Here is a 20,011-nt window from a genome sequence, read left to right as displayed (position 1 = left end):
TATGTAAGACAGGGTCCCTGTCTATAGTCCTAATCCCTATGCTATGGGGGTGATAGGCTGGAGTCACTCTCCATCATTCTCCTTCTCCAAAGAGCCAGCAAAAAGGCAGCCATTACACCTGGTCAGCTGAAAGTGAAGCAAATACTTTAGAAATCTGGTACTGATACATGGCAGGCAATGTGCGTTATGTGTAGTTACATTGTCATACATATTTCTAACATTGTTTTCACAATGTGTTAGTCAATCACTTGTTGATAGGTTGACATTTGTCTCTTCCATTACTCTGTGTTATAGAAAATACTGAGCATGGGCTGATAGATCGTACACTTCTACATCCTGACTGTCACGCAGATCCTGTTAGATGTCTGTTAGATGCAGATGTCTATTTAGAGTAGCTCGTGACCACTCAATGTTGTGTGCTTACACATGTGTGGACTTATTGATTGTGGTACCTATTTGGGTACTTGGTCCTCCGTAGGTTAATGTTGACATTGGAGACATGCCTTACACTGCCACATGCATATGTCCATGGTTAACCACAAATGCGGGTCATGGGATGCATGACATGCCTGATAAACCATGGAAGGGCATATAGACACCCCCATATCCCCATGGAAAACCTCCCTTACAAACATGGATGCTACACTGCATTTGCATTGCTCTGTACCCTTCTACCATTAAGCAGAGGTCATAGTGGTTTTGTGTGTCTTGACATTCTTAGCTTGTGGGTTTGCCTGGCATATGTACACTGATAGATGGTGCATGTATGAGCCACACTCCTCTTACTTCAGTTCCTATCTGCATCAACAGACACAGTCATGGGAATTATGCTATCCATTTCTACCTGTTAGTGGGTGTGTTAGGTATTACAGTTTAGCTTACCTACAAGTAGGCAATTCACATAGTTTCTATTCTGGAATTGGTTATTGATGATGCAGTGCCTGAATATGCAAGCATCATGCACACTTCCAGGGTATTTGGCCAACACATTGATGAAGAGGCCAGATGGTCCACAATGGCTTGAATATTTATGGAGTGTGTGTGCTTCTGGTTCCTGTAGAGATGTGCGGTGGCCGCAGGAGGTACCAGTTGCACATGTGTGCAGTCCATGGAACCCAGCATGTGTGGGAACCCAGCAAAGGCATAACATCATTGCTTGGTCTCCAGCTGCAGTTCCTGGTTGTTGGGGAAGAGGAGGTAACGGGGTGTCAGCCGTATGATGGCATTCAGGATGGAGGGAAGCAATGAGGGGAAAGATAGCTGGGAGATTCCAGCGATTCTGGCGGCTGTTGTATGGAAGGACCGCAACACCAGCATATTTAGTACCGCCATAAGCTCCACTATGGAGAGATGTTGGTAGCCTTGTTGGCTGTAGCCTTGGGGCAGTCAGGTGTAGCAGGTCTACAATGGACTGCCTCCTCAGCCAGTAAAGAGTGATTACCTCTCTTCCTGAGTCCTATCAAAGTTGTCCTCTGTCTGTAAATGTGCCCTCTTCTTCTGCTGTGCTTTCATGGTGGTGAGGGGGGGCTGAGGTGGGTGGTTGGGGCGGGGTGGGGTGGGGTGGATGATGGTGGTCATCTCCGTGCGACTCCCAGATGCAAACTAACTACCTCCTTGGTGTAATTCTGGTTACAGAACTGTCCTGCCCAGCTTCTCTTTATACAATGTGCGTTATGTGTAGTTACATTGTCATACATATTTCTAACATTGTTTTCACAATGTGTTAGTCAATCAGTTGTTGATAGGTTGACATTTGTCTCTTCCATTACTCTGTGTTATAGAAAATGCTGAGCATGGGCTGATAGATCGTACACTTCTACATCCTGACTGTCACGCAGATCCTGTTAGATGTCTGTTAGATGCAGATGTCTATTTAGAGTAGCTCGTGACCACTCAATGTTATGTGCTCACACATGTGTGGACTTATTGATTGTGGTACCTATTTGGGTACTTGGTCCTCCGTAGGTTAATGTTGACATTGGAGACATGCCTTACACTGCCACATGCATATGTCCATGGTTAACCACAAATGCGGGTCATGGGATACATGACATGCCTGATAAACCATGGAAGGGCATATAGACATCCCCATATCCCCATGAAAAACCTCCCTTACAAACATGGATGCTACTCTGCATTTGCATTGCTCTGTACCCTTCTACCATTAAGCAGAGGTCATAGTGGTTTTGCGTGTCTTGACATTCTTAGCTTGTGGGTTTGCCTGGCATATGTACAATGATAGATGGTGCATGTATGAGCCACACTCCTCTTAGTTCAGTTCCTATCTGCATCAACAGACACAGTCATGGGAATTATGCTATCCATTTCTACCTGTTAGTGGGTGTGTTAGGTATTACAGTTTAGCTTACCTACAAGTAGGCAATTCACATAGTGTCTGTTCTGGAATTGGTCATTGATGATGCAGTGCCTGAATATGCAAGCATCATGCACACTTCCAGGGTATTTGGCCAACACATTGGTGAAGAGGCCAGATGGTCCATAATGGCTTGGATATTTATGTAGTGTGTGTGCTTCTGGTTCCTGTAGAGATGTGCGGTGGCCGCAGGAGGTACCAGTTGCGCATGTGTGCAGTCCATGGAACCCAGCATGTGTGGGAACCCAGCAAAGGCATAACATCCTTGCTTGGTCTCCAGCTGCAGTTCCTGGTTGTTGGGGAAGAGGAGGTAACGGGGTGTCAGCCGTATGATGGCATTCAGGATGGAGGGAAGCAATGAGGGGAAAGATAGCTGGGAGATTCCAGCGATTCTGGCGGCTGTTGTATGGAAGGACCGCAACACCAGCATATTTAGTACCGCCATAAGCTCCACTATGGAGAGATGTTGGTAGCCCTGTTGGCTGTAGCCTTGGGGCAGTCAGGTGTAGCAGGTCTACAATGGACTTCCTCCTCAGCCAGTAAAGAGTGATTACCTCCTCTTCCCTGAGTCCTATCAAAGTTGTCCTCTGTCTATAAATGTGCCCTCTTCTTCTGCTGTGCTTTCATGGTGGTGAGGGGGGCTGAGGTGGGTGGTTGGGGCGGGGTGGGGTGGGGTGGATGGTGGTGGTCATCTCTCTGCGACTCCCAGATGCAAACTAACTACCTCCTTGGTGTAATTCTGGTTACAGAACTGTCCTGTCCAGCTTCTCTTTATACAGAAAAGTTGATGCATCATTTCCTACGCATGGGTTTCACAGTTGCAGGAATTTTGCATTTATTACTACTTAACAGAATGCAGGCAATTCTGACGTAGGCTCCTTTTGTCGCATGAGTCCAAAAAGTGACTCATCTTCAAAGTTACATCACCTTGTAAATATGGAGCCTTGATTACCCTGCCAATGTGTGAAAAATGTTGACACCTTGCCAGCGCAAGCTCCTTGTATATAAGCCCCTTAGTTTGACTACTCAAGTGAGTAAAGTAGCTTGCACCAGTTTTCTCTCTTAAGGCAAAGGCATGCATTCTTTTCCTTTCTTCAGGATCACCGACTGGAGGAAGTTGGCTCTGTATATACTATACCAAAGCGAGGTATATTGTGCACAGAGTCCAGTGGAACCCCAAAGGTAGGCAGAGGTAAAGTTAGACAGAACCTTACTCTCTATTTGTGGTAATGTGATCAAGCAGTAAGGCAGTATCTGAGTACAGTGTTAAGCATTTGTTGTACATACTCAGTCAGGAAATGAATTCACACACTCAAAGACTAGACCTCAGACCAATTGTGTTTGTATAAAAATATTCTTTTAGTTATTTTCTTTTATAGAACCAAGCAAGCCTGGCACAGGTAACCAATAAGTACTTTACAGTAGTAATGCAATTGAAATGCAGTTTGAATGATGATTGTATATGCACTTTGATTTGATTTACAGTATCGATACAGAGAAATGCAATTCTTAGTAGATGCAGTACGTAGACTTGAATAGGCTTTTCAGTAAAAGTAAAAGTTTGCAAAAGCACTGCAGGCAGCGAGACAAAGGTCTTCTGGGTGGGACCAACACTTTGAGAGGTAAGTTGTAACCCAGGGCGTAGTTAAAAACTCTGTGAAGCTGTGCGAGTAGCGGAGTGCATTGCGAACTGGAGTTTGTGCTGGTGTTCCTGCCGCTCGGGTAGAAATTCCCGCTCGCGAACTTACCGTTTGTGATTGTGAGTGGGGGAAAAAACCCTGCTGCACATTACGAAGCAGAGTTTTCTGCATTCCGCAAGCTCCACGAAGTGCTGAGTGCAGAAAACTCTGCAAACTCTGCGAAAGGAGCAAAGTTCCCCGCCCAGGCCTAGTAAGTTGGGAAGTTAGGGGTTGCTTAGGCATCATAGGTTAGGGCACACAAGGCTGTGAGGCGTCGGGTGCAGGGGTGGCTTCTGGGGTTGGATCTTCTTGCCAGCTCCTGGTCGTGGTTAGGGGGGCCTTCTGGATTTAGACTGCAGGCGTCAGCTGGAGGCTTGAGGCAGGTCAGGATCGCCAGGGTGACCTCCTCTGGGTGTTGGCCCACTCGAGCTCAGACCGTGAACGGCGGGTGCAGAGTGGTGCGGATTCGTGGTTTCCGGCCAAGGCCAGAGGTGGCAGATGAACAAATCCAGTGTTCACAGGAGACAAAGTCTTTGAGGTTGAAGGCAGGCAGGTCTTTCTGGGTTTTTGAGGTTGCTGGCTGCAGGACACACCGGGATTTCGCAGGAGCAGGTACGAGGTTGAGACAGGCCGGTAGGGCTGGGGCCAAGTCAGTGGGCGTCTTCCTCTTGTTAGCTGCTACACGGCTGTTCGGTCCTTCTTCTTCTTCTTGCTGGTTCTTGCCTGAGGAAGCAAGGTTCAGGGGTGCCCCTAAATACTAGATTTAGGAGCGTTACAGGTTAGTAAAAGGCGAGACCAATGGGACCCTTGCCCTGGGGTGGGCACACCTCCTATTATGCCACCCTCCTGTGGGAGGGGGCATGAGCCTGTCCCTGGTTGGCTGAGTCCCCCATCTTCAAGATGATGTGGACTGAGAGTTGTGCTTCACCTCGCCTTCCCCACCTGAGGAGTGAAGTTGGCAGAGGTGGTGTTGGACTTGCCCCTTTTTGGCTAACGTTCCTTCAACTTTTTGCTTCCCCCTAGAACTTTTGTCTGACATGGTGTTGCCAGCTTAGATGCTTTGGACACTTTGACACTTTGCCACTGCTAATCAGTGTCAAAGTGCAAGTGCTCCCAGTGTAAAGTGTAATGGTACTTGGTTGTCCATGATTGGTATGTTTGCTTTACTAGTAAAGTCCCATGTAAAGTGTACTATGTGTGCCAGGGCTGGTAATGCAAATGCTACTAATGGGCCTGCAGCAATAATTGTGCCACCCACACAAGTAGCCTTAAAAGGGGAACTCAGGCCTGCCACTGCAGTGCCTGTGCACAGTTTGTTAAACTGCAATGTTGTTCTGACAAGTGCACCCACTTGCCATACCTTACCCTTCCCTTTCTATGCACCTAAGACACCCCTATGGTAGGTCCAAGGTTAACCCTGGGCAGAGTGCAGTGCATATGAAAGATAGGACATGTACTGAGGTGTGTACCATGTCCTGATAGTGAAATAATCTCCATTTCGTTTTTCACTGAGGAAAGGCCATCTAGCCTATAGGATAGAATGGGGAGACTGTGTAATCTGATTGTTGTGTTAAGCATTGCATTATTTTTACATTGCAAGGTGCTTGATTCTAGCATTAAGAGTTGTATTATTGTTACATTGCAAACTGCCTGATTCTAGTATTACGAGTTGCATTATTGCTACATTGCAAAGTGCCTGATTCTAGCATTACAAACTGCTTAGCATTGTATTAGGATGGCAGTGGAAGATTTAGATGTGCTCATTACTATCGCCAGAACTTGCAAGGGCTGGCTGGCCTAACAACTGGCCAGGAGGAATATTACAAATACGCATATGTTGGATTTATATTGTGTGGTTTTATCGTACATCTTTTTATATACATTTATACTTGTTTTTATGAAACTTGTGTGGAGTACATTTGTGGTGTCATCATTGGGTTGCTGTAATCATGGTTGCAAATACTTTACACATTTGCCTTGAAGAAAAGCCTGGCTGCTCGTGCCAAGCTCCCAAGAGGGTGAGTGGGGGCTATCTGAGAAGGTGTCTTTCCTTTCCCTGACGTGGAATCGTGGGTCCCTATTTGGCCGAAGGTACCCACCTCAGCCAACCAGGGATCCCGGGTCTAACCGGTGGGCACACCTCTCTTCCTCACTTGTTTTTCCTGCCGGTTCTCCCGCCCAAAGTGGGGGTCAGAACCAGTGGGGACAAATGCTGACAGCAACAAGTGGCCTGGGGAAGCTCACAAAGGCGGCAAGCCTTTGAAGCTTCCCCTTCGTGAACCCTGCCCATCCAGGGGGAAGAGGCTTGGCACCTTGTTCAAGGATGTGCATTGTTTCAGGCCCCAGAGAGCAGCAGGCTTTTGACCCAGAGGTCCAGAAACATGTCTGGTGGTGGAAGTTAAAGCAGCCACTCAGCCTAGACACTAGGGGTAGGTTTGTTTTCAGGGGGCATCTCTAAGATGCCCTCTGTGTGCATTTTTCATTAAATACCATACTGACATCAGTGAGGGCTTAATGTGCTGAGAAGTTTGATACCAAACTTCTCAGTTTTCAATATATCCATTAAGGTGTTGTGGAGTTTGTAATGACAAACTCCCAGCACCATATATTCTTACTGGCAGAACTGCACTTACAATGTCTAAGAATGGACTTAGACACTGTGGGGGTACATGGCTCATGCACCTGTACCCTCACCACTGGTATAGTGCACCCAGCTAGAGGGGTGACTGATCTATACCAGGGCAGTGGGTTGTAGGCATGGCAAACAGGGGCATGTGCCATGTCGACTCTTCACTTTGTTATGCTCCAAGACACGCAGCCTGCAAAGGCAGTCTGTGAGTGTCAGGGTACTAAGGATGACACAATAAGTGCTGCAACCCTTAGAGGCCTTCTCTGGTCACAGTGTCTTGGTTTCTGTGGTCCCATTTACCAGGGGCTGACCTATGGTCAGAGATGCCAATTGGGTTTAGGCTTCAATGCAGTTTTAGGGAAAGAACATAGGGCCTGGGTACCTAATTAGCAGGAGCCCAGGGCACACTCAGTCAAAGTACATCAGCAATTCAGCAAAAAGTGGGGGCAACCATGCAGAAAGAGGGCATTTTCTCACATCGACCCCATGATAATTGAACTTGTTACTTTCAATACCTAGCCAGAAAGTTGTTGCCTGACATTAAGATGTCCCCTCTTTATGCATGATGTATTTTCTTTCCTGGTCGACCAGGCAGTCTCACAGTCCTTCACTCTCCTGCTGATAGGATAATCATGTTACGTCATGTTATGTTATGTTATGTTATGTTAATTTGGGTGCTTCTATAGCGCACGGCTACTCCGAGGAGTGTCCCGGCGCTGTCAGAGCCTCACAAGTCTAAAGGGAAAAAACTAAAAACAGGCGGCGCAGGCAGCATGATGAGAGGACAAGGTGAAAGAACTTATTGCTGAAACAGCCAGGTTTTCAAATCCTTCCTGAATGCCAAAAGATTGGAACAGGATCTGAGCGCGAGAGGAAGATCGTTCCACAGCAGGGTTTAAAGGGGTGTCCGCCGAGGCGAGCCCGATGTATCCTAGGGGTGACTGCCATAGCCTGTGACGAAGAACGAAGGGATCTCGAAGGAAGGTAGAAAGTGATCCACTACTGAAGATATCGGGCGCCTATACCATGCAGGGCTTTAAAGGCGACGGTCAGGGCCTTAAAAGCGATCCGCTTCTTTATGGGCAGCCAATGAAGAGTTCTGAGGAGCTCCGTGGCCCTGGCTCTTCTAGTAAGGCCAAAGATGGCCCGGGCTGCCGAGTTCTGTACTATCTGGAGGCGCGATATGAGGTATTCTGGTAGACCAAGGTACAGAACGTTAGCATAGTCCAGGCGAGAGCCAATCAGGGCCTGCACCGTCATCTTTCTGTGCTCGATGGATAGTAGGGGCAAGAACTTCCTCAGCATCCTCAGGATCGCAAAGCATCTGCCAGCCAGGCCTGAGACTTGACCCCTGAAAGAGAGGCAGTTGTCGACCTGATTACCTAGGTTCTTCGCCGACCCAGAGTCACTGTCAGGAGGGAACATGGCGGCCGGCCACCACTCCTTCCACCTGGGATCAGCGGGGCAGCCAAAGAAGAGTACTTCCGACTTTTCGGAGTTGCATTTGAGGCAGTGTTGGCTGAACCAGTCAAACACCGCCCCAAGGCAGTCCCGTATAGAAGTCCCGTCAAAGTCGTGGCCCTTGTCGCTTTGGGGCCCAGCGTACGACACGATCTGGGCCCCAAAGCCCTCTGCGAGTGCTGCCAGAGGGGTCATGTAAATGTTAAAAAGCGAAGGGCTCAAAATTGAGCCCTGCGGAACTCCGACCTCCAGAGGTGGCATCGCGGCGGAAAAAGGTGGAGCCCAGATAGTTTGCTGTCGATTAGAGAGGAAGGACCGGAACCAGCTGAACACCGTCCCCCTAAGACCCACCTCCCAGAGTCTTGCTAGGAGGCGGTCATGGGGGGCGGTGTCGAAGGCCGCAGAGAGGTCGAGCATCACCAGCATGACTTTTCCTCCTTTGTCCAAGGTTGCCTTGATCACTTCGGTGGCCTCGAGAAGAGCGGTTTCGGTGCTCAGGTTAGAGCGAAAGCCAGACTGGGATCTATGTAGTATGTCATTCGTCTCTAGAAAGTGGGACAAAGAGGTGTGGACATGTTTCTCAACCACTTTCGCGAGGGCAGGCAAGAGGGAGATGGGTCGGTAATTGGCATGAGAGTCAGGGTTCAGATTGGGTTTCTTGAGTAAAGGCAGGATGAGTGCCTGTTTCCAAGGCTGCGGGACTTCACCTGTGCTAAGTGAGAGGTTAAGGATCGGGTTTATGAGAAGATTAATGGTGGGGGCTAGTTGGGCAAGGGTTTTGGCAGGGCAAGGGTCAAGGGGAGAGCCTGATTTGAGTTTGGTGAGGAGGTCCAGTGACGCCTGAAGAGACATAAAAGGGAAGTTACAAAGGGAAGGCTCTGACGCAGAAGATGAAGGATCCGGAGACCAAAGGGTGGAAGTGTAACTCATATTGGGGGCACCAAAGGATAGCTGGATATTTTTAATTTTGTCAGCGAAAAAAACTGCCAAATCGGAAATCCAGGACTCGGAGTGCATGATTTTGGGATTGGTCCAAGGGGGGGAGATAAAATCCTTAACAATCCTGAAAATTTCTTTGCAGGAGTTTGTGGCCTCCTCAATTCGGCTAGCCAAATAGAACTTTTTATTGGCGATAATATCGCGATGATAGTCTCTGATCAGAGACCTATATGATTCCCTGCAGCTGGCGTCGTAGTGTTTACACCACTTCCTTTTGGCTTTTTTACACTGCCGACGTTTGTCTGCCAGGGCCAAAGAGAACCAGGGAGCAGAGGATTTCACCGATGGTGTCTTGGCGAGTATGGGGGGGGCGAGGTCTGTGAAGCGTTGGGTCAGCCAACCCTGTAAGAGGTCAAGGCCCGTATCCAAGGAGCCCGATAGCATGCAAGGATGAATCTCAAGTTCCTTTAATAGCATGGCTGGAGAGACTCGGTGAAAGGCTCTCGAAGGCTGCACTTTGTCCCTTTGTCCACAATCAGGGCTCTTTGTAGAGAAAGGGATTTCAAATTTTGCCAGGAAATGGTCAGACCATAGGACCGGCGCAAGGGCAGTAAGAACTACTGGAACAGTAGAAAACAGTTGGTCTAATATGTGACCTTTACAGTGGGTAGGGGACCGAAGGTGGGGGACCAGACCTAAGGATGAGGTGATGTCATTGAGCTTAATACTGTGGGGGTCGTCTAACTTGTCCAAGTGAATGTTGAAATCGCCAAGGTGCAAGCAGTGGTTAGATCTCAGACATAGTGAGGAAATCATTGAATGGAGATCTTCAAAGAAAGTGCCTATAGGGCCAGGAGGTCTATAGACCAACAGTCCTATGCAGGACTGCTGAGGAGATAGAGAGAGGGAGAAGGCAATTATTTCACTCCCCGGGATGTTATCCGAGGGAAGGATAGTGCAGGCGACACGTTTGTTGATGATTAGAGCCACTCCACCCCCCTTCCCGCTAACTCTGTCTTTCCTATAAATCACATGACTCGGGGGGATAGCAGTGGCGATATCCGGACCAGCGCCCTCTCCCAGCCAGGTCTCTGTCAGAAACGGACAGTAGGCTCTGGAATCTGTGAGGAGGTTGTAAATATCGAGCGCGTGCTTGGCTAGGGATCTTGTGTTCAACAGAAGGCAGCTAGTGCTTTCAGAAGGAGGAGTGAGGGAAGCAATACGGCCTAGGCCAGGTAACCAGCCACAGCCCGGGCATCTAATATTAGACCGCGAAGGTTTAGGGAACACCTTGGTGCAGTTATTGGAGGGGGTACAAAGGGAAAGAAGGACATCCTTGCAATAGGTTATCATCTTTAAAAGCAAAACGCCGGGCCTGGCCCGCGCCTGTCCGCCTCCGGGACGCTGACGGGCGCAGACGGGCTTTCCTTCAGCGCTCCTTAGGCGCCTCCGCAGCGCGCGTCCGCTGCACGGAGGGGGGTGCACTTAGTTTTAAGGCAGAGCTGGCCGTCCGGCGCAGGACTGCACCACTAGACTGCCGCCCGACTAGCTGCCTACCCCCAATATGACCGCCACCAAAACGCGCGTCTGCGGGTCCCAAGGAAACCCCTAACAGCAAGCTGAGCCGTCAGGAGGCTGGAGAGACTGCAGGCAGGGCAGCGCGGCGCCAACAGAGGAGGTGACAGAGGTAGGAGGAAACCGAGCAGTTTTAAAAGAACTCAGGCCACCCGGCTTTCCGCCTCAGGTGCCTGCCAGGAAAGTAAAGTGCAAAGTGCGAAGAGATAGTACAGGACACAAAAGCTAGTAGTCAGCCAAGTGTAATCAGCATTTACAATACAAGTCACAACAAGATAAAATGCATAAACAGGTTTAAAACGCTAGTGTTCAGCGCAATGTGTTTCACTCGCCTGCACCCGGCTTCCGCCTCAGGTGACTAGACTAGTGAGGATCTAACCTGGACTCAGCCTTTTCCCAGTTTTAAGGCGGAGCTGGCCGTCTGGCGCAGGACTGCACCACTAGACTGCCCCCCGACCAGCTGCCTACCCCCAATATGGCTGCCACCAAAACGCGCGTCTGCGGGTCCCAAGGAAACCCCTAACAACAAGCTGAGCCGTCAGGAGGCTGGAGAGACTGCAGGCAGGGCAGCGCGGCACCAACAGAGGAGGTGACAGAGGTAGGAGGAAACCGAGCAGTTTTAAAAGAACTCAGGCCACCCGGCTTTCCGCCTCAGGTGCCTGCCAGGAAAGTAAAGTGCAAAGTGCGAAGAGATAGTACAGGACACAAAAGCTAGTAGTCAGCCAAGTGTAATCAGCATTTACAATACAAGTCACAACAAGATAAAATGCATAAACAGGTTTAAAACGCTAGTGTTCAGCGCAATGTGTTTCACTCGCCTGCACCCGGCTTCCGCCTCAGGTGACTAGACTAGTGAGGATCTAACCTGGACTCAGCCTTTTCCCAGTTTTAAGGCGGAGCTGGCCGTCCGGCGCAGGACTGCACCACTAGACTGCCCCCCGACCAGCTGCCTACCCCCAATATGGCTGCCACCAAAACGCGCGTCTGCGGGTCCCAAGGAAACCCCTAACAACAAGCTGAGCCGTCAGGAGGCTGGAGAGACTGCAGGCAGGGCAGCGCGGCGCCAACAGAGGAGGTGACAGAGGTAGGAGGAAACCGAGCAGTTTTAAAAGAACTCAGGTCACCCGGCTTTCCACCTCAGGTGCCTGTCAGGAAAGTAAAGTGCAAAGTGCGAAGAGATAGTACAGGACACAAAAGCTAGTAGTCAGCCAAGTGTAATCAGCATTTACAATACAAGTCACAACAAGATAAAATGCATAAACAGGTTTAAAACGCTAGTGTTCAGCACAATGTGTTTCACTCGCCTGCACCCGGCTTCCGCCTCAGGTGACTAGACTAGTGAGGATCATGCACATTCTTCTTGGTTTTGTGGTGCTTGGTGTGCTTGTCCTGTGAGACCTCTAGGTTTCTGGGTCAGCCTCATGTACTGCACATTCGTGCTCAATACCTGGTCTTTCCTGCTTCTTTATTTCTTTGGTGCCCATCTTTCACAGTTCTGTGCTTATTTCCTTCATCTACCATTAGAGATATCCTTCGTGTGAGTTAGCAAATGTTTTCTTCTTGTGGACTAGAACTCTCTTTATTGCTCTAGTTTTTGCCAAGACAGCACAGTGAGTTGAACATTCTCTCCTGAAACATGTGGTGATCCACAGGTCGCGAGTTTGAAGCATGGACTCAGACTTCCATCCTTGCCTATTTGGTGAATTGAGTGCCATCTAACTACGTAAGAGTAACACCTGTTAATTAGAACCCTTAGAAATTTCAGACGTGTAGGATCAAGCGATATATGAATATTAGGCGCGCCTCTAAGGTTTTATTTGATGTTGACACTTGTTCTTTCGTTTCTTTGACGTTGGCTGTTTTGCAGCATTCCTTTGTAGTCTGCTAATTTCAGTATACTGGGGGACCTGAATCTCCATCTGGAGTGTTGTGACTCCCCCGCTGTACGAGATCTTCTGGGCGATCTGGAGGCTTGCCAACTTATTCAGCTAGTCAAAGGCCCATCCCACTTGGCAGGCCATCTACTTGACCCGGTATTTTCGAACATTTCCGAAATATCGGCCTCCACTCCCTGCCCCCTCAGCTGGTCGGACCATTTCCTGGTTCAAATTTATATTAAGATCTCAGCTGGTTCCAGGAAACAGCCTCCCCCACCGCGTTGGAGGCGATCATGGCACAAACTAGATGGTGCCATATTCGAGACCAGACTGAAAAACTCCCGCCCAGACTGGCCAGAGGATCTGGAGGCAGCTGATACAGCATACAGAGACTGGGTCAATACATCACTTGACTACCTCATCCCCAAGAAACTGTCCAGGCCCAAGCGCAAGCATTCTCACCCTTGGTACTCTGTGGCACTGGCCGAACAGAAAAAGCAATGTAAGTTACTAGAGCGCATCTGGAGACGATCGTATGACCCCCAGGCGAAAGCCACCTTCAGATCCGCTACCAAAGCTTACCATAAACTTATAAAGAAAGTTAAAGCTACCTATTTTACGGACCAGATCAGTGTGAGCACAAATCGATCTAAAACCATCTTCTCTTTAGTGAAGGACATGACTAAACCACCAGAGGATCCTAATTGCACAATAACATCTGACTTGCAATGTGAAGAGATTGCTTGCTTTTTCGTAAGTAAAGTCCAAGGGATTTATAACTCTTTTGGGTCTGATGGGTCTGTCTCGACCCCTCACCAATCCCCAGACTCTTCGGAACTTCCCTACTCTCTTCACTCCCTCCCTTCCATCACACAGGCTAATATGAAACTTCTGGCTGTTAAAGTCAAGTCTGGGTCGCCGGAAGACCCCGTTAAACCTGAAATGTTCAAACTATTCCAGGATTCCATCTTGGCAGAGGGTCGGGAGCTGATTAATAGATCTTTTCAGTCTTCCACCGTCCCTAAATCATGGAAACACGCCAAGGTTGTCCCTTTACTAAAAAAGCCCACCTTGGATTCTTCCAGGCTTGAAAGCTTTAGACCGATTTCTCTGCTACCTTATTTGGCCAAGGTGGTAGAAACGCATGTTAATGACATCTTGACCAATTACTTGGAGAGCAATGCGATTCTAGATGACTCACAAAACGGATTCCGGCCTAACCACAGCACGGAATCCGCACTGCTGGCCGTCACTGAACAACTAAGGGCAACACAAGATCTGGGTGGCACGTCGGCTCTAATCCTGCTGGATTTGAGTGCGGCGTTCGACACGGTCTCCCATGGGATTCTACTTAGAAGACTATGGGAGATCGGAGTCCGAGATGGTGCCCTGGACTGGTTCGCGTCTTTTCTATCTGACCGTTCCTTCCAGGTCCATGTTGAAGGTTGGCCCATACTTCTATCGATGCCCAGGCTGCTGGCGCAAACCGCCTCTTAGTTCCCATTCTGAATAGTTACCAAAATAAAGAGACGGGCGCTGGGAGCAGGAATCAAGAACGGAGTTTATTTCTCATGAGGAGAGCCAGTCATTTCGGACACGAAACACAGTGTCTTTCGGGAGGTGCTCTAACAAGTGAGCGTGAGACTCCGGCTTTTATACATTTGCAGAACATTTGATGATACAATCAGGTCAGTGTGTCGCAAAAGGAATACATTCCTATAATCCTCGTGATAATCCTACTCCAAATACGTTCACAATGGGGACCCTTGACCTGCTGATAAGAGGGCAGGGCGATCGTGCAACTGAGTGTGTCGTAGGATGTGTGCGCCTGATCATGGCCCAGGGGGTGGGGTGGCTAGGCATACAATAAGGGCAGTAAATGGTATCTCCTGGCTTAGGCGATGGCCTCGGACACGTGTGGTCAGCCGAACTCGGGGGAAGGGGTCATCAAAGGAGTGGTATTCATGCCTGCGTGGACAATCGAGTGCGGAGGGAGGGCTTGTCAATAAAGGGGGCATTCATGGAAGGGAAGGAGGTGCTGGTCAGGCGTGGCCGTGATTCTCAAGGACAGGGCTTTGCGAAAGAAGAGGGTTTATGACTTGCTCATATGAGGAGAAGGAGGGTGGGTCAGGGTGCATGCAGGGCCAGAGTCGCGCAGAGAGAGAGAGAGAGAGAGAGAGAGATCTTATGACCTGTACATGAGAGAACAGGGGCAGTCAGATACAACTGGGGGCTATGTCAGCTGAGGCGAAGGATGACTCTTCAAGAGGGAAATGGGGGGGGGGGGTACCTGGGTCAAGCAGGAGAGTTGCCTTTCATAGCAGGGTCGCGCAGAGTGCTGGGTTTCATGGTCTATGCATGTGAGAGTGGGAGGGAGGGGGGTGCTCAAATGCGCGCAGGAGGGAAGCCAGTGATTCTAACGAGTGGGCAAGAGGCCAGGGTGCCTAAAAATGGCTGTCATGTACACATGGGTACAGGCCTTTGCGGGCTGAGGGATGCAGTCAATGCTCTACAATATTCATGGTGCGTGCAGGGAGGGGAGTGGGAAAAAAAGGGAAATGAACGTAGCCTATGTACATCAATACTACTTATTTTCTACAGTCGCCCCTTTTTACATAGCAAAGTTCATTTCTTTTACAGTCGATGAAGGTACATATAAACAGGTGCGATCGAAGAATTTGCATTTGTCAATACTAACATATGTCATGCAATCATGGACAGTTGATGTTTTTGGCAGAACGCAGTACATAGGGGATGGCATTTGTCGAGTTCCTATCATTTCAAATCAAATAGTCAAGGGAGGAATTCAGTTACAAGATCTCTTCGTCCCAGTGTCTTTTATCAGTGAGCCATCACTGGTAGGCTCTAGTCCGTGTCCTTTCGTTGGCGCTGTTGAGCACCCGCGGTGGAGCTATAGATCCAGCTCTGTTCTATCCTTGCGCGTTGCAGGGTGCGGTCAGTCCTCTGCTGTTAGACCACAGTCCTGTTCCCTAACCAATCCTTTGAGTGGCGCCTTAAGCTTGGCACCTATATTTCCGTGGTGTAACCCTATTTCCATCTAGATGCTGTTCTTCCTTTCAGCAGAGAGTCGCGTGGAAAGAGGGTGTGCTGTTTCGTTAGTCGATGGGAGTGAGAGGGCGGAGTGGGGGCAGATTTTCCCGGGACACACCAAAGGGACCAAGGGAGCAATGGGTAACAAGCAAGCAGACCCATCAATCGGGCTTGAAAAGAGGGACGGAGGCTCCAGGCACACGTGGGTTGGCGGACAGAGAGCTTCAGGACAGCCCTTCGTTCTTTCCTTTACCGCCTTTGAGAGTGCTGCCTCGTCCCGTTTCTTGTTGTCCTGCGGCTCCACCTTCGGTTGAGGTCGCATGTGTCTCATGATCTGCAGCCACGCTGTGCGTCACATCCGGCCCTTCTCCTCCGGTGATTGAGTATCTTTAAATGGGTAAAAACAAGTTTCAGAGAACTGGCAGGAGAAGAGATTTTTACATATGAATTCCACTCACAATCCTAGCACCGGGCGTTATGCTCATTGGTCATAATCAGAAGTCTATTACCATGAAGTAAGTAGATGAGTATTTCTACTGCGTTCGCGCCAGGTCTAATCGGCGTTCGTTCATGACATATATGGACAAGACTGACAACATTCAGGAGAGACTCGTCCTTCTAATTCGAGCCGTAACAGTCTTACATCTCCCTTTAGAGCTGGCTAACTCTTTAAAACAAAGCGGGGGTGTAATTATCGAAAGACAGAGTCAAACATGTTTTTCTCGAGGGGCGGCAGTTACTCATGGTCATCATATATATATATATATCGGGGGCAGTAGCTGGGGTCGATCAAGTGGGGCGGGGACGCTTCGGGCATTCGTGCTTGGGTGCAAAGGGGTGGGGCAATCTGGGCATTGGGGGGGTCAATATGGACCTTGGCGCTTGTCTCTAACAATAAAAATTAGGATGCCATTGGCATATAGTTCCCCTATAAAAGGCCAAATTGGGGGACCTTAGCCGTCTTACCCGTCCTTTCCTTCTTAGCCAATTCAAGTTCATTCATTTTGCAGAAAGGAGAGGTAGTAACATGGCGAGATACAGTCATTTTAGTTTCGGTCAATTTCGCTGAACACCTTCGTGTTCAATATGTATCAAATCAGACTGGTGCCGGTGGGGCACAAATTTTACCAAAAAGAATGGAGAGAAAATAGAGAGACTCTCATAGAGAGTGAGAGTCGTCCGCAATCTAAACGAGCCATTCGGTACACGTATGACATGTAGAGAGAGAGAGAGGAAAAAGGGTGGAGAGAGAGAGAGAAAAAAGGGTGGAGAGAGAGAGAGAAAAAAGGGTGGAGAGAGAGACGTGTACGAAAGTAGGTCATTTAGTGCGTTCACAACACAGAACAGCAAAGGTCGGGTAACATGCAGATATAGACAGAGGGGAGACATATATTCGTACGTCACACACACACAAACTCAGACAGGGGAGTCGGCACATGTAGTACACATATACAAGACATTCACAACAAGACAGAAAACAATTGTTAGTCTACAACATCTATTTTTATATATATATCCTACGTATCTTTACTATCCTATTTATCTACGTGCTTTAGCTCTTTCTGCCTTTCCCCCCTTTTTCTTCTCGTTTGTCACGCCTGTGAGCGTTCCCAATTACCAATACTCACACCTCCGTTGGCTGATCGGAAATTAACCTGGTCATGCTAGTTACCCATGGTTGGATCTTAAACCATTTTTCTGTTCCCTCCTTTGGTGGGAAGTTCTCCAGGCTGAGGCAACGGCAAGTATTGATCGGGAAAACAGTCGGACAGCTTGGCTATATCTGTAAGAGTGTGAGAAAGGGAGTAGTGCATTTTGAACATTGGCGACATTTCTAACTTCCTAGGCGGATGGTGCCGTGGCAACCCTTACCCGTACAATTTTTCTTTTGTCCTTTCCCTACCTAGTCAAAACGTCCAGTCATTTCATCTAACGCGTCGTTTCTAGTCGATTTTATTTTTGTCATTCAGTACCTGTCCAGTCTCTATGTCAGTCCATCCTCCCATTGCTATGCTCTAAGGAGGAACAGTCATGTTTAAGTCTACATCCTTTTAAAAACTTTTATTTGTCCTAAGGACCATGCTCACATTCCCCTTTTTTTTTTTTTTTTTTTCTTTTCTCTCATCGGCGGTTCGGTCGTCGTTCATCCAGACATTAGCCAGTGTTCCGACGTGACCTGCAGAAGGGAGGAAAAAGAAGGGGGTGGGGGGCAACATTCAAAAACCTCATCAACGTGCAGTAATCCGGAAACGCTTTACCTACCACATACTCGACCTATTTTCACGTAGTGCATTTCCCTACCATCACGGCGTTTAAGCCCAGATGGACCAGAGAGGTCAGACAGATAATCGTTGACGATCTGTGCGACCTGAGCTACTTGGTCGTAACCTCTTTTGATCGGGTACAAGGGTGGCGGTCAGGTGGCATTTCTGTGGTGTCGTTTCAGGGCTTCTAAAGCACCTTTCCGGCTGCCTGTCACACATAGTGTGGCTGCTAAATATCGGGTCCTTTTTAACCTTTAGCCTTCATCATACTTTCTCGTTGCTCATAGTAGTAATACATTCAAAACTCATTAATGCAATTCGCTACAACGATGCTTTCGTTTCCAAAATACCTTTAATAAAGAGGGTTGACACATAAATACAGGCCTACAACCCGGTGGGCTAGCCACGGAGCAGATTGGAACTGTGCATGGGAAGAACGAAGCTGGTGGCAGTTCATTGTATAAAGTGCGGCAGTGCAATAAAATCATATTAAACTCTCCTACAGAGCAAGCATGATGCATGTCAGTAATTCATCTTTAATACGTTCATAAATACATCGTCCAATGATCATTCATTTATACCAATTCATTTCCCAACTCATAAACAGTACCCACCCTTAAGTCAATTCATTGTTCAAGCACATACTCAATATCCTTCATATTTACTTTCATTATCCAAACGTTATATATATCTCGGGGCAAAAGCTTGCGCGATCAGGGTGCAACAAAGTTCATTAAAAACGTCACATTTTGCGTCGGCGCCATTTTGGGTGGGGTCAGGCGAGTTCTAGCACAGTCAGAGTGTCTCTAGTCTCGCAAGGTTGGCCCAGAACTTTCCATTGGCAGTTCAGAAAGTCTCGTGCAGTGTGGTTAACAGTCTAACAATATGGACCATGAGTCAAAGAGTGGGAAGGGCGGCAACAATTTTCCTACCGGGTCATTCTGGTGTTCCTCCGGAACTGAACAAGCCTGTGCCGTGGCGGCATCTTAGCCATTTCCGATCCGAGTCTGGTGCCGGCAGGAGTAGCACCGATGTCGTGGTTCCCAGTGAAGGGGGCGGGGGCACCCATGCAGAGGGTCGGGGGCCCCCCGGCTCTTATAGAATCTTCAAGGTCGAGGAGAGGCGATATGGAGCGTGTGCCCGTCCTGGGCAGAGGACCTCTTTTTGATGTTGACCCTTAAGCGACGAGTGTTGGGGTGTCGCTGGAAGCCTCCACCTGGAGGGAGGTGGGGGAGGGTCGTTCGCGGCACCTCCCCCTTCCAGCGGTTTTCGACATCGGCCGTGCCAGCCATTGATGATGGGGGGGGGGGGTGGTCGGCGGCTGAGGCAAGACAGCCCCCCCCCCTCCCTTTTTGACATGTGGCGGGACTACCTGATTCTCCAGGGAGCCCGAAATGTGGCAGGACCGCCCGCACCCATGAAGGCGGCGGCAGGCGGCGAATTTGGCATCTGGCGGGACTACTTGATTTGCCGCCGTTCTTGCCTTGGCTTCGGCTCTGGACCAGCAGGCGATGGCATGCGGCGAATTTGAAATGTGGCGGGACTACTTGATTCGCCGCCGTTGTCGCCTTGGCGTCGGCCTTTGGCAAAAGCCGGATCGGGTGAGAGAGAGGGGTGGTCGGTGGCCGAGGCAAGACAGCCCCCTCTCCCCCCGCGGCCTGCAGGGCGGCAGAAGGGAGAAGACGGAGAGGTCCTTGTCATCCTTTTTGGACCGCCTGCCCAACATCGTCTCCTTCTGACCATGGGCAGGCGAGTCCCTCGTGCCTCCAGGCCTCACCTTCCGGATGGGCGTAACCGCGGACCTGTCGCACCTCGGGAGCTTCCTGGAATGGGGGTAGGTACCTATTGAGTTGTTTCTATTTCATGTGACCGTTATTTGGGCGGGGCGGGCAATGAGGCAGACATGTTGGGAACAGGGACAGGCAGTGAAGCCTAGCTACCTCGTGGCTATGTTCTGATATCGAATCTTTTCGCCTTTTTACATCTCTTATTACGAACTACTTCTAATGTTTCTTATTTTTGGTGAAGTCAAAAGCTCATCAGGGGGTTACTGACTTAGCCTGATTTCTTTTTATTTTTCTTTCTATTCCTTAGCGTGTTTCGAGCTAAAGCTTTTTGTTAGTAGGGAACGGTGATCACTTCATATTTTTATGTGTCCTTTT

This window comes from Lissotriton vulgaris, chromosome 2_1, assembly GCF_964263255.1.
Source record: "Lissotriton vulgaris chromosome 2_1, aLisVul1.2, whole genome shotgun sequence".
In the NCBI taxonomy this organism is placed as follows: Eukaryota; Metazoa; Chordata; class Amphibia; order Caudata; family Salamandridae; genus Lissotriton; species Lissotriton vulgaris.
This window is presented reverse-complemented; position numbering follows the sequence as displayed.